This window comes from Strongylocentrotus purpuratus, unplaced genomic scaffold (genome assembly GCF_000002235.5).
Source record: "Strongylocentrotus purpuratus isolate Spur 01 unplaced genomic scaffold, Spur_5.0 spur5_scaffold_2, whole genome shotgun sequence".
NCBI classification, from domain to species: Eukaryota; Metazoa; Echinodermata; class Echinoidea; order Camarodonta; family Strongylocentrotidae; genus Strongylocentrotus; species Strongylocentrotus purpuratus.
In genome coordinates, this window is record NW_022145605.1 from 9128155 (window position 1) to 9143558 (window position 15404).

Genomic DNA, 15404 nt, shown 5'->3' on the forward strand with positions numbered 1-15404 from the left:
GGTTATAATTAATCAATAATCTTTGAATTATCTAACAAAGTTCTCGTGTGCCCAGATACTCCAGAGGGATGGAAACAAGTGGCTTCCACCACAACCCTTACCCTTATTTCCTGGAAATTTTGCAGTAAATAAAGCAGAAATAATTAGATCCTGCAGATATAGTTCAGCAGCAACAATAGAGTCCAGCGGGACGAATAAAATTGTGTTTTTATATCAGAGCAATCTTGGTCAATTTTGCCAATTTTCTCGGAGAAAGAACGCATTGTAGTCTTCGAAATGAATTGGATATATGCAGTAGTGTTGTTAAAGGCCACAAATGGCGCTATAGCAATATTGAAGCCAACACGGACAGACAGTGATGGGTTCAAGCTTGGTGGTCTCCAATTCCCTACACCTACCCTAGGTCTAGATACAAATGCCCATTACTTAAAATTCATACGGCTGCTTTTTTTTCGTGGATCATGTACAGATACAACTTCATCCAATATGGCGTCATCAGCTCCAGCATTGCTCGGGGGTTCGTTGAAGGGAAAAGTTGCCCTCATCACAGGTGATTCATAGCCCTATACTATGTATAAATACTCACTATTGTCATGATTGTTGTCATTTTTGTTGGTATTATGGTTATTGTTTCTATTATTGTTGAAATGTAAGGTGCTAACATTACAATAACGAATCATCTGCACATGATTTATATGGAATATACAACAAGGTATCAAACTAGCCTTTGAGTTGATTGTTCCAAAGACTTTGCAATCAGATTAGTTTCCTGTAGCGTATGCTCGTAAGTCAGATGCTGCATGTTACATAAAATGTCCCTTACAATTCAGAATGAAGCCTTATTGCCTTTTCTCGAACGTAATTAGGAGCCAGCTCAGGAATAGGAGCCGAGACTGCTCGTCATTTTGCTTCCCTTGGATGCCGATTGGCCTTGACAGGACGTAACATGGAAACGCTTGAGGAAGTAACCAATGAATGTATATAAAATCGAATTTCATACCTTTCCATTACTCAAAAATTGTTTTTACTTCATTTGTGCCCGAAGTACATTATTGGGAACTTTTTTTCACTTGTCATTCGTTAGGACATTTTCATTAAATTTGAGAAATGTAATATTTAGCTTACTTTAATATGTATTTTCTAAATAAACCAAATGCTGAGTGCAAGGAAATAAACAGTTTCCCATTTCTATCGGTGTCTTCATAATCTCATTACTATTTTCATTGATCATTACATTCTCTTCTAATTTTCCGTTTTTCTCTCTCTTTGATTTTGCTTTTATTCAAATCGACCCAATGCAAGTGGGACCTATTTTGCATCACTGAACAGATTATATTATATTTAAATATACAATATTTTCATAACATTACACAAGAAATGTGGAGGAAAATGTTTTAGGTCTTGAGCGCCATATAATTGGATAGGGTAGAACCAAAGTTTCTCCAAAATAGGAAATGGTGATTGTAAGTTTTCTAATATTGTATCAAGCAATATGTGGTGGTGGTTTCCCCATTTGTCTGGCGATCACTAACTGGTAGAAATGTCCTTTGTTGAAAATAATAAATGAATTATCAACTAACCACAATTGGTCCTGCATATAAGTAAAAAGTATTCTTACTTTTGCAAATACGTTTAGGTATCAGGAGAGGGCTGGAAAAAGACAAGGTAGGTTGCCTGTTTTCATATGAACTTACTCGGAGTAGTGTATTTCCCTTCATAGTTCTTTTTTTAATGCATTCTCAAACAAACAAATATATAATATAAAAAATACGTTTCATATAATACTACTTCAACTACTATTCTTACTACTTCTTCTACTAGTTGTTTAGACCATTTATTTTGCGACCAGAATGTATTACTGATTGATCGAGTAAGAAAGATTTGCCGTGCAACCTCCTCTTTATATAAAATAGGAGAAATCAGACGTTATTCAGATGAGGGTTGAACGGAAAGAGACTAGTTCATAGACTCGTAATCCTTTAAATTCATAATTATAATGCTCTTAATAGATTCAGAGTTCTATCGGTCACACTGTTTTCAGGTTCTTCTCTCCTCCTCCTCCCCCTCTTACCAGGGGCAGATCCAGCCGGCGGCAGGGGAGGGGACACAATTCGTGAGATAATATTTAGAGGCGAAACAGCCGGCCGATAATTCGCTCATTGGGAGGGGGAGGGGGGGGGGGGGGTAGTGAGCACTAATTTCTTTTGGGGGGCCGACGAAAATTTGAAAAATCTCTCCCCCCCCCCCCCCCCCCCCTTGTGCGCCAGGGGAAGGGGCCCATCTCCAAAAAAAAGTAAAATTAACGTGTTTTTACAAGTTTTTTTCCCCCAGGGATGGGGGCCGGGGGGCCCTCCTGGATCGGCCTCTACCTCTTACTACTATTATTGCTACTACCGATAATAATACTAATGATGATGATGTGTTCTTTTCCTTGACATTGTCAAGCTTATCTAGTATACACCTGTCTTTCAATCATTATTGTTATTTTTGTATTAATATTATTATTACTTACTCTAGTAGTATTAGTAGTATTTTTTAAATAATTATTATTCAACTTTTGCCCAGATTTTAATGATCCAAGCTGACTTTGAGCTGGAAGCTGATGTGAAGAGAACTGCAGAAGAAACCATACAGAAATTCAACCAGATTGATGTGCTGGTAAGGATTAATCATGATAATAATGAGTAAAAGCTTCCTTCAAAAGCGCTAGCATAAATTATATAGGGCCTTCTGACATTTGTAAGAAGATTCGCTAGACCGATTATATATACAGTGGACTGTCGGTCGTGGGCTGTAGCCATTTTCATGCTAATGTTGAAAGGAAATAACTTGCAATTTCACGGGAAACTTTGAAATATATCTTTGATATGGAGGTGCTCTTATTTGAAATAGATGTAGAAATAGTTTTGAGAACTTCTGGTGTTGCATGGTTGTATTCTTCTACACTGTCGCTCATAAAGGTAGAATATTTTTGTTTTGCCCCAATTTATTTAAAAATAATAGATCTAGATAATAATATACATTCTCAGATTTTATTGAATAATAATTTGCCAATTTGTGTTTGGCGGGACTGCTAAAGCATGTGTATGCTACTATGCTTATTAACTAGAGGACCTACGCCCTCAAGTCATAAATGACATTAATGACATGAGATTAATGCCCCACAAAAGGGCACTAATATAGCACATCGAAACGCTTTTGATCCTGGGGCCTCACAGTTACGAGGCCATTATTTTGTCACTGAACCATGATTGTACGCAGCGGTGGCTAGGGTAGGGGGCAGTTTCCATAAATTAAAAAAAAGAAAGAAATGCAATAAATTTTCAATAATTTATTGCATTTTACCCCGGTCCCCAACGTACAAAAATCCTCTGGACGGCCATGCATTATGGCTTAAGGCATGGGCACACATTGTGAGGCCCCAGGATCAAAACCGTGTCGATGTGCTATATTAGTGCCTTTTGTGGGGCATTAATCCTCATTACTGTCATTTATGACTTAAGGGCATAGATTCCCTAGTTGATAAGCATAGTAGCATACACATGCTTTAGCAGTCACGCAAACACTTATTGGCAAATTATTGTTAAATAAAATGTGAGAATGTATACTATTACCTAGATCTATTATTTTTAAATTATTTTTTAAATTAATTCCATAAATTGGGATAACAAAAAATGTTCCACCTTTATTAGCGACTGTGTATGTACCCACATCTTTGTCCAGTGCTTCTCATTTTGATTTATTTCAGCAATATTTAGTCATTTCTTACAGAATTCCAATGAGGATCAAATTTCGTAATACACGGTTTCTCCTATTTGCTCCATATTTACTATAGAGATTAACATATTGTAACTTCTTTCACACCGAAATTGGCATGTCCATGCATTACTTATAATTATCTCAAGTTCTTATGTGATTATTTCTTCTCTTTCAACGTATTGTGCGATTACAGGTCAATAATGCAGGAGTGTTTGCATCACACACAGTCGAGACCGTTACTTTAGAATGTTTTGATAAAATCTTTGCAGTGAATGTGAGAGCGCCCCTCCAGCTCACCCAGCTCCTAGCGCCACATCTGATCAAAGTTAATGGTAATAAGCCATTTCGTAAATACTATCTGCCCATTGTCAGATAAAGGTCATTTGTGATAAAATTGTAAAACCTGCCGAGATGAATATGCGCTCATGTAATATGTAATATGTTATCATTATTAATGTGTGCACCTTCAGTACATTCTATGAAACAAGAGGGCAAACAAAAGCTTGTCATAAAGCACATACATGACTTTGGCATTGATTATTCTAAAATACACAAATTGGGACTTCTCCATGAGTAAAAGATCTGTGGATATTTGGGGTCATTTGACCCATGTGCTAACTACAAAAGGTCTATTGTACAAACACCACACATTTACATGCATTTTTGTGTGTAGATTTACCTTGAAAATATGAATGGAAAACAAATTGAAATTTAAAGAAACTTCCTTTAGAATCTTCCAGGCTAAGATATTTTAAAAGTATCAAAACTGGCAGTGCCTACGTTGATAACAGTACACAATAGTATTCGAATATCCAATAAATATAAAATATACAAGATACTTAAAATACTTAGAAATTTACGAAAACGGGGAGTCAAATCGGGTTTATTATATTAAAGAACTAAGGTATCATCTGAACCTACACCAAATGCAATGACCCCACGGGGAAACCATCTTTGAGGTGTCTGTTCCTAGGGTGAATATCGACTCGAAGAGCCCAGCGCACTTACCATGACGAGTACTGTTCCCTTCTCCGTCTCTTCCTACTCCCTACCCCTTCTTCTTATGCTTCTTCTTCTTCTTCTTCTTCTTCTTTTCCTCTTTATTTTTCTCCTCCTTCTTCTTCATCTTCTTCTTTCTTCCCTTCTTCCTTTCCTTCTTCCTTTCTCAGTCTCCTTCTTCTTCCTGTAACTTCCAAAGGACTTTGCAGCTAGCTGTCACTAAGATAAACTCTTGATCTGGCTTACAAATGGCGTAAGAAGGATTACATAATGATAATAATAAAAATAATAATCTTTTAAAGTCCACTCCAAATTGTATTAAGTTAAACCGAAAATGGAAATTCTTTTTGCCCAATTGATCGTGAGCCCGGCAGCCACTGAGCAGCGCCAGATCGACGTTGCTCTATCCCTTATTGTTGAACGCCAAACAAGGTAGCAGCAACTACCGTCTTTTAACGTCTTTTGTTATGACCCACGACTTCCCGGTTGTGAGACGGACGCTCTTCTGACTGAGCCAACACACCGGTTGACATCTATGCAAATTTAATGTGATAACAGCCTGAGATTTTCCAAAGAGTCAACTAGAGAGCTCTTTCAAAACATCTATGCTTCATTGTCCAGGAAATCTTTCGTCAATCTGCGGCACCTACTACTACATAATGTTTTGATATATATTATTTTACCTGATTAAATTAAGTTGACTCTGCTCTGTATTGGATACACGTACAATACGAGTGTAATACTGATTTTAATCTTGTGCATGCACTCTCAGGTGCACACAACCAATTCATGTTATCGACATTTAAATAGGTCAATACTCTATTTCCTTTATTGACAGGGACTGTGGTGAATGTATCAAGTATGTTGGGCAAGATATCGGTGAGTTCATATACGTACCTTCACGTCACCTTTATCGTCTCTGTTGGCACCCCCCTTTTCTCTTTCCCCTACTTTGTAGTTCCTTTTGTAGTTACGGATTAGTTAATTTAATTACTCATTATTCCCAAGTATCATATGAGGTGTTCACACTTGTACTAGCATTGCTTTTTAGTGGACCCCTATGTTTCCAACATGTATTTCTTACAATTGTTTTAAATGCTTATAATTGATGTGTAATGTTTTGTTGGAAACATGAATAAATTGAAATTAAAATCAAAATTTAAAATTTAAAACAGGATCTCATAAAAAAATTTGTTCACCCGCTTCGATTGGCATGATGTCTTGCTCTCAAAACGATACTGACATAAAATCCTTCATGAAAACAGTTTCCACCAATTCCTATTTCTCATCTCCTCTTTGTGTGAAAGTTATTCATGTTGCAATGTCCTTCAAAATGAGATTTATATATTATAAACCTCTTCAGGCGCGTACGCAGGATTTTTCAAGGGGGGGGGGGTTAACATTTATAAATCGGGCCGAAAATTTCGCAACGACTCAGCCAGCCGCTGAATTAGCGGGGGGGGGGGGGGTAAGAGGTAAGAGGACACTTTTTTTTTTTTTTAATCCCCCAAAATCGCAACGACTCAGCCGACCGCTATATAAGCGGGGGGGGGGGGGGGGGGGGGGGGGGGGGGGGGGGGGGGGGGGGGGTAAGAGGACACTTTTTTTTTTATTGGTCTCGAAATTTGAACATTTGACATTTTGCTCCGTTGGGGGGGGGGGTCAGCTTTTTTAGGTAGGGGGGGTTTAGGGGGTTATGGGGGGGGGGGTTAACACACACAAAAATACCAAAGGGGGGTAACCCCCCAACCCCCCCCCCTGTGTACGCGCCTGAACCTCTTTCTATCACACAAAATCATGCACCCACACCCATGCCTTCCTAATGTTTGTTTGTTCATTACTAGATGCCTGGCTTCGTAATCTATAGTATGTCTAAGACAGTGTTGGATCATATGACACGGTCTATAGCTGAAGGTATGTCTGATTTTTGTTTTTCACTTTGCGTTTTATGATTGTACATGTGTTTTATATTCATATACACCCCAAGACCCTATTGCCATTTACCCAAACACATTTATATGTATATACATTTTTTGTATATACGTTTTCTATTATTTGTTCATAATACACTGTATTATATATTTTCTATGTTTTCTATATTTCATATGTTTATGGTATTTCTTTTTTTTTAAATGTATTTTAATGGAATTATGAAATTAAGAAATAAATATATATTAATCCAAAATGTTTGACAGTCAGTTGGCCTACATGGGTTTTCATCTCCTAAATATCCAAGAAGAATTTGTCACATCTCGTTTAATCGTCATTTACACTACGCTTTTAATGCATTGATTGTTTCTGAAAATCTTTCATTATCTGTTTCCGACGTATACAATTTTACAAAATATGGCTTTAAAAAAAAAATCAATAATGATAATATTTAGCTTTTATATAGCGCTTAATACAAATGTCTCTAAGCGCTTTACACAATATATCATTACCCCGGTCATTGGATTCAGTGCTTGCCCGCACATACTTTGTGCACAACTCCACTCCCTGGGGAGCATTCCAGCCAGGCGTTACTTGACGCTCAAAAACTGTTTGTTCAACAATGACGGTCGCATCCTACCGGGTACCCAATTTACACCTGGGTGGAGAGTAGCAATTGCAGGTAAATATCTTGCCAAAGGATATTAGTGCCGTGTCGAGATTCGAACCCTCGACCTTCGCATCTCCAGTCAAGCGCCTTAAACCACTCGACCACTCCACTCCCACTGTGGTGCGACCAGTGAAAGGTTGCCCCCATTATCCAAATACTGCACTTCTCTCATGAACTGAATGGATTCCGGCAGGACATGACACGATGATTCCTGATATTTATTTTAAAACTTAATTTCTTGGTGCTCCGAAGTCAGTGGAATACCTTTTCCCATTTCATTCATTGGGAATAAAAATTAATATAGACAAATAACAGGGAGCAATGATTGAGAAAGTGTTGGAAAGTTTCCATCAAAAAAAAAAAAAAATTAAAGTGGTGATAATTGGTGAACAAAAATTGATTATAGATTTCAAATAATGTTTTCTCACCGACCGAGTTTCTATTTTGGCAGAGTCACGGCCATAATTAATTGATTGTATTAGAAACGCTGCCTTCGTTTTCAATATCTTGAGTATATTGGTGTCTCGGTCTTCAAACAATGTCGTGTAATAATCTCCTCACCCCGGCAAAAATATAAACGTTTTAATTGAATTCCATTTATATTGAACTTTATCGTCAGTTAACATAACCTTTTTGTCATTATTTTGGTTTAATTCATAGAACTAGCGCCCCATGGAGTTCGGGTCAACGCAGTGAAGTGAGTTGCAGATACGTTTTGATTTTCTAATGGGCACTGATAAGCTAATGCCTAAAGGAACACGATCTTTAATGCTCATTATATATGTTTGATACCATCGTACATCACCTTCTAATCATTTTATCATACTATGTTTCTCTCTTGTTTTTAATGTGCGCTTTAACGGATGACATCTTTTGTAGATTAATCTAAAGTGAGAATGTCTAAAGAAATGTGAAACATTCCCGAGAAAAAAATCTCACGTTCTACACAAAAATGATTTTTAAATGGGGATGGGGGGGGGGGGCATTCAATCTGATGTGAAATCGTTATGATTTGGGTGCACATAGTGACCAAAATGCCCGATGGCTATTAACTGACATTCTTGTGTGTCAAACCTTTTTAAGAAAGGGGGATGCTGTAGATTACCTTAGCACCTTCTTCGAAGTTTAGCGGGTCCTGATTCGTATGATTATCTATAAGATAAACAGTCATCTCATCTCTGCTTCTCCGTATTTTATTACTTTATCAGGCATGAGTCAGATGATAATAATTGAGAGGTTACAAACTACGAGAGAACCCTGCGCTCTGGTCAATTATCAATGTAGAAATAGTTTTTTTTTTTCCTTCTATTTAAAACTTCATTTCGATGATAACTGGAACTATTTTGGAAAATATATTTGCACAAAAAAATGATAATATTATAATTGAACATAAGTTATTATTTTATGTTCATTGGTCAAAATTGATTTCTTTGTCTTTGTAGCCCTGGTGTTATTGCGACTCCTCTCTTCAAGAGATCATTCGGGATGACTGATGAGGCAACAGCTCAGGTAAAGCGAGGTCTTTTTATGTGATGTACTCGGGGTGGCGTTGTGATGAGAGAGATTTTGGAATGTTAGAATTACATGAAGCATATCCCGTCCTGGGTTTATGATCGGAGTGTACCAATATCCGGCAAAAATGTTTCGTTGACGGAGTGTTGACCAAATCAAAACCGCTAAAGGAACCGTATCCGACGTGACACCAGTTAATCAAAGAAATATGACAATAATAGTCCAACATTTATATAGCGCTTAATACTACGTTTCTAAGCAATCGTAATTATTATTACCCCATGCAGTCATTGAACGTTCGCATCCTATTGCGTACCCTTTAACACCTGGGTGGAGAGTGGCAAATGTAGATTAATGTCTTACCAAAGTACGTAAGTACCCCGGTGGGACTCGAATCGCGAACCATGCTATTAACAGCAGGCGCGGATCCAGGATTTCTTAGGGGGGGGGGCCAGATTGAAAATTATGCGAGCCAAATATTGGTACGTAATGGTGACCAGCATTGACGTATTAAATGGGGGTGTGCAGGGAGGGGCGATTTCCCCCTCCATCCTCCGCAAAGCGCCGAAGCTTTGACGCTCATTACATTATTAGAGAAGAAGACGATTCGTTGTACCGTTCTCGAAAATAATCCTCGTCTGAATACAGTATCCCTCCCTCCCGCGCGAAGAGCAGAAGCTTTTACGTTTCATTAAATCATTAGAGAAAGAAGACGATTCGTTGTACCGTTCTCGACGCTTAATCCTCGTCTGAATTCAGTTCTCCCCCCCCCCCAGCCGGAAGTTTTTACGTTTCATTAAATCATTAGAGAAAGAAGACGATTCGTTGTACCGTTCTCGAAAATAATCCTCGTCTGAATACAGTATCCCTCCCTCCCGCGCGAAGAGCAGAAGCTTTTAAGTTTCATTAAATCATTAGAGAAAGAAGACGATTCGTTGTACCGTTCTCGACGCTTAATCCTCGTCTGAATTCAGTTCTCCCCCCCCCCCCCAGCCCGGAAGCTTTTACGTTCGATTAAATTATTAGAGAAAGAAGACGATTCGTTGTACCATTCTCGACTCTTAATCCTTATCTGAATTCAGTTCCCCCCCCCCTCCCGCGCAAAGCTTGAAAGCTTTGACTTTTCATTAAAATTATTAAAGAAAGAAGACGATTCGCCGTACCGTTCTCGACTCTTAATCCTTGTCTAAATTCAGTTCCCCCACCTCTTGCGAAGCGCGGAAGCTTTGACATTTCATTAAATCATTAGAGAAAGAAGACGATTCGTATTACGATTTTCGACTCTTAATCCTCGTTTGAATTCAGTCCCTTCCCCCTCTCATCCCCCTTCTGTGCGAAGCGCGGATGCTTTGACGTTTCATTAAATTATTAGAAAAAGAAGACGATTCGTTGTACCGTTCTCGACTCTTAATCCTCGTTTGAATTCAGTTTCCCCCTTCCGCGCAAGCTCTTACGTTTGATGAAATTAAAAGAGAAAGAAGACGATTCGTTGTACCGTTCTCGACGCTCAATCCTTGTCTAAATTCAGTCCCCCCCCCCTCTCCCCCCCCCCCATCCCGTACGAAGCTTGAAAGCTTTGACTTTTCATTACAATTATTAAAGAAAGAAGACGATTCACCGTACCGTTCTCGACTCTTAATCCTTGTCTAAATTCAGTTCCCCCACCTCCTGCGCGAAGCACGGATGCTTTGACATTTCATTAAATCATTAGAGAAAGAAGACGATTCGTTGTACCGTTCTTGACTCTTAATCCTTGTCTGAATTTCAAAATATGTTTTGTCTGCTCCTTTTTATTCCTTCGTCCTTTTCCTCTTCTCTCCTTTCTTTTTTTTTGAACGGCGTTTTTTTTTTTTTTTTTTTTTGGGGGGGGTTATTATTTTTATTTTTATACCTTATTTGTGACACCGGCAGGACACCCGCGGGCGGAGCCCCCCGAAGCTCAAGGGTTTTAGGCACTTAATTACGGTCAGATGAGTATCAAGGGGCCCGCCTTAGGGCAATTAGTTGGGTCTAGGGGGCAGAGCCCCCGGAAGCTCAGGGGTTTTAGGCGTTTAATTACAGTTAGATGAGCATTTTTTGATACCTTATTTTGTTATGATACTGGCAGTTAAATATTCTTCTTTCTTGCTCTCTCTCTTTCTATTTCTCTTTAATATACTTTTTCACAAAAAGTGAGGGGGGAGGTGGAGGCTCCCGATCCCCGCCGTTTTGCGGGCCCTGACATGTAGGCATCTCAGCATATTTTTTGCCTGGCTGTAAATTTAGGAATTTGTCATTTTACAACAAACGCATACAAAAGTATAATTTACTAAAAAATGAGGACAAATCTCGAAAAATTATGTCATATCAGCATTATGTGTAAACCCCCGTTATGGAATTAGAAATAAACCACGTTTGAATTGTATTTCCCCCAAGCCCCCTCCCCGATCAGTACGCCGGCCGCCCCCCCCCCCCTGATCTACACTTTTTTGGCGGAAAAATCGCAACTGCTCTCCCCTACCTTTCTTCTTTCTCTTTTTTTCTTTCCCTTTCTCTCCTCTTTCCCTTTCCCTTCCTTACCTTCTCTCTCTTTTAGGTTTGCTGGGGGGGGGGGAGGCAAGGTCCTTTCGGCTCCCCCTTCTCCACACATTGTTGGCGGGATTAACCGCAAATGAAGAGCACATTTTTATGTTTGGCCCCGGAAAACGGAAAAATTATGTCGTCAGATATTTCGTTCAGTGGCTTGGGGGGGGGGGGGGGAGAACACTTTTTTTAAACAAAAAAAATCTTTCCCCTTTTTTCCACTTCTTTTTTTCCCCGTTTTCCCCTCTTTTTTGCCCCCTTTTTTCCCTGGATCCGCCACTGATTTACAGTCCGTTGGAATATCCGCTAGACTACGACACCCCTACATTATCTGGCGGCGGGTCTAGGCGGATTTCGTACTGTTACATTGAACTGCCATGAGGCATCGCCCCTGTAATCCACTTGATATGGTGATCGTACGCTCTCATCAACTGAATCCAAACCCTAGCTATCCATTTACCTATTCCTTCTTTTAGTTTATTAAATCATGAAAAGAACAGCTCCTGAATACAACCAGTCTTTAGTTCACCTCTACCAACCCACACGTACCCTCCGACCCTCCAACTCTGGTCTTCTACACATACCGCTTTCAAAGAAATCTTGGGGGGGGGACGAGCTTTTGCTCATGCCGGACCAGCCCTATGGAATTCACTTCCACAGAAAGTGAAGAACTCCTGAAGAACTCCGACTCTTCAACATCTTTTAAGAGCAACCTTAAATCCATTTTGTTTAATTTTGCGTTTTGAAGACAGACATTCATTCTTTCATTTTGCATTTTCTTTCTTATGTAAATGTACACGATTTTTTGTCATGATGTAATGTGTTCCTTAATATTTTGAAGCGCCTTGAGCATTTAATTAAAATGGATAATGGCGCTATATAAATCTCATGTATTATTATTATTATTATTATTATTCCAATGTGTGGTTACTTTTCTCATTATATGATTTGTTATCATTTTCCCATGCATGATTGTTTGTTTCGGGTGTTAATCGATACACATAGAAGCAGTAGCGGATCCAGGGGGGGGGGGGGTAGGGGCCGGGGGGGCCAAGCCCCCCCCCCCCCCCCCCCCCCCCCCCTTGAGAAAAAAAAATCCCCCCTGGCGATCAAGGGGGGAGCCAAAAAAAAAAGTTGGGCCCCCTCCCCTAAGAAATCCTGGATCCGAGCCTGCATAGAAGTATATATACATATATATATATATATATATATTTGTTTTGTTACAGTTTTTGGAGGAAATGAAGAGGATTCATGCCATGCGAAGGACCGGTACCGTAAATGAAGTATCCCGGACGATAGCATTCCTTGCATCCAACGACTCATCTTTCACCACAGGAGAAACCGTTGGGACTGAAGGCGGGTGCCATCTTTTAGTTACAAAAGTTCAGATTTAAAGAACTTTTTGCAGATTTTAACTAGCTCGGTCTAGCTCTCTATCATATATATCCATCTGTAGTTATGTATCTATGGGTGCAGAGGAGGCAAGTCCCTTGGGCGGCACTTGAGGTGGGAGGAACAAACGCAAATGAGGGACTGGAAAGAGAAGACGGAAAATAATAATTTCTGATTCTTAAGAGTTTTTTCGGGCATTCGGGCCGGCCGAACTCAACTCAGAGAATTTAAATACAAAATATTTTATATTCGGCAAAAAGCGTCACCCCCTCCCCGAGCAAGTGGCATGCGACCCAATACACATCTTATATAGGCATAATATATAAAGCAATGACTTAGTACTCCATGGCATGGGTTGCGAAAAGGAAGTATCAAAGGGAATAAGGCATATTAGTAGAGGAGCACGAGACTGGCCAAGAACCCCTAGGACAATTACCCTCCCCCAAGTTGAAGATAAAGTTGAGTTCTGGTCATGCGATTGCATTATGAAAAAAACGGTGTGGAATGGATCAGAATAGGTTGATCACCTAGCATGTAAGTATTGGTGTGTACTGCAAGGTTCTGGAATCATCAAAATGACAGGAAATTTGGCCCAGTCTTAGTTACAAGCACTGTACACAAGAATATGTATAGGGGACTACACGAACATACTTATGGCGTAAAAATCCGTCCCGATTTTTATCCCGCTACATGCCATATTTAGAATATTAAGGCATTTGAAGAGCCAAGCTTTTCAGGGAACATTTTTAATCTGATATTCTTCCACACTATTTCTTGCATAATAAAAATGATAACGCTCACAAACTTTTTTTCACCTCTTCCAGAACTCAAAGTTCTCTTTAAGACAACTTCCACATTAAGACAAGAGCCCCGAAGACAATTACCTCCTGAAAATAAGTAGAACCTTGCTCAATTGCCCTTGGGCACCTATCATCCCGAAAATTACACTCGGACCAATAATACATACTAGAGATTATCCCCCGGATCGATTACAACCCATCGTCTCAACTTTTTTTAGCAGATGTTTCTGCATTATTGAAAAATCAAATACAAAACATTCAAATATCAACACTGGTATATAATTTAACTGATCTACATAAAGAGTGACAACTGAAATACACCAACAAAAATGCATAATTATATATGATTGAAAACTTGAAAGTATGGAGTTCAGTCAATGAATCAAGATAAATGCAGAGGAAAACTATCATATTAGCATGAATGCTTGAGTCGATAGTAATCACTGTGAACTTAGGTAATAAATAGATACCCTTATATTATTATTGACTGATATCATTTACATTAATATATATGCATATGAAAATTTGCAGATTGCCATTCGACCGGCTTGCACTGCTTTTATATAATACGTGATTATGTGCTTTATAATGTTGATATATTACCTGTCTCTTGTTGCTACCATTACGATTCTTCATACTCTCATCATTCTAATAACATGTAAAAAAATAACGACTTCCATGGACCTACTTAGTATATGCTTTCACTGAATTGTTTTCGACGTGCACGAACGTTAGGATGATGTTTTAACTCTGTGATATCTCAGTATTTATATTTTAAAAAAAGTTATTTTTGTTCTAGTCAGATGATCGTATAATTGTATTTGTTTGTATAATGGGTCCTTATTCATGTTATTTCCAAAATAAAAGTTTCCTTCAAGTTATGTTTATTTTTATTGTCATGTTGAAATATGTAAGATAAGATAAGATTTTATTTGACTATATCGACCCCCTTCAGGGGTATGAGAGCACAACATATTTACAACACAATACAGAAAGATATATAAATAAAAAGTAAAATATGATAATAAAATACATAGACATGATACATACATTTTTATATTTCTAAAACACAATAAACATGAGCTAAAGACTAAGTATACACTAGCCTAGACATATACAGTTTAAAGTTATAAGTCTAAAATATCAGGTGGTTTGGTTTGTCTACCACAACGAGTAACTACACTTTTATTAACACAAATAGCACCATGCTTTAAGCCTTAGGAACCAACGAAAAGAATGGTATTATTACTGAATTTTACGAGTTTTCTTAATTGTTTAACGCTAGATCTATTAAATAATTTGTCCATGTGAAATGTGCTAGGGTTACTTACAACAAACTGTCTAAGTATAACTGCCTTTCTTTCTTGAAAAAAGGGCAGACAAAAATATAGTGAAATTCATCTCCAAAAACCTTTAAATTACAACAAGGACATTCAATTTTACATTCTTCAGGATTATTTTCAAACTTTCCATTATTAATTGGTAAGCGGTGTGACCTGCATCGGAATCGACACAAAGTGATTGCACCTCTTCTTTTCGACTTTACCAGATACTTTTCAAATAAAATTTTGTTCTTGATAATTCGGTAGTTAACACAAATGCGATTTGACCAAACATTTGACATAATTTCTTGCTTTGACATGTCAGTCAACCTGAGCTTAAGAGCATGAAGAATCCCTGTATTACTGAATCCATCCCCTTGCATTTGCCACACATTTCCTAGCCCAGCATTATTTAATGTATTCTCTACACATGACAACCATTTAGATAATTGAGACTGG

General features: G+C 38.5%; 1 long non-coding RNA gene across 1 annotated transcript; it reads left to right on the forward strand.

The window, feature by feature from the left end:
* Positions 1–6609: 6609 nt before the first annotated feature.
* LOC105441102 lies at positions 6610–8863 on the forward strand. The gene is made up of 3 exons (XR_004065054.1): positions 6610–6672; positions 8018–8054; positions 8800–8863. It is a non-coding gene; the product is annotated as an uncharacterized LOC105441102 (long non-coding RNA).
* The last annotated feature ends 6541 nt before the right edge of the window (positions 8864–15404 follow it).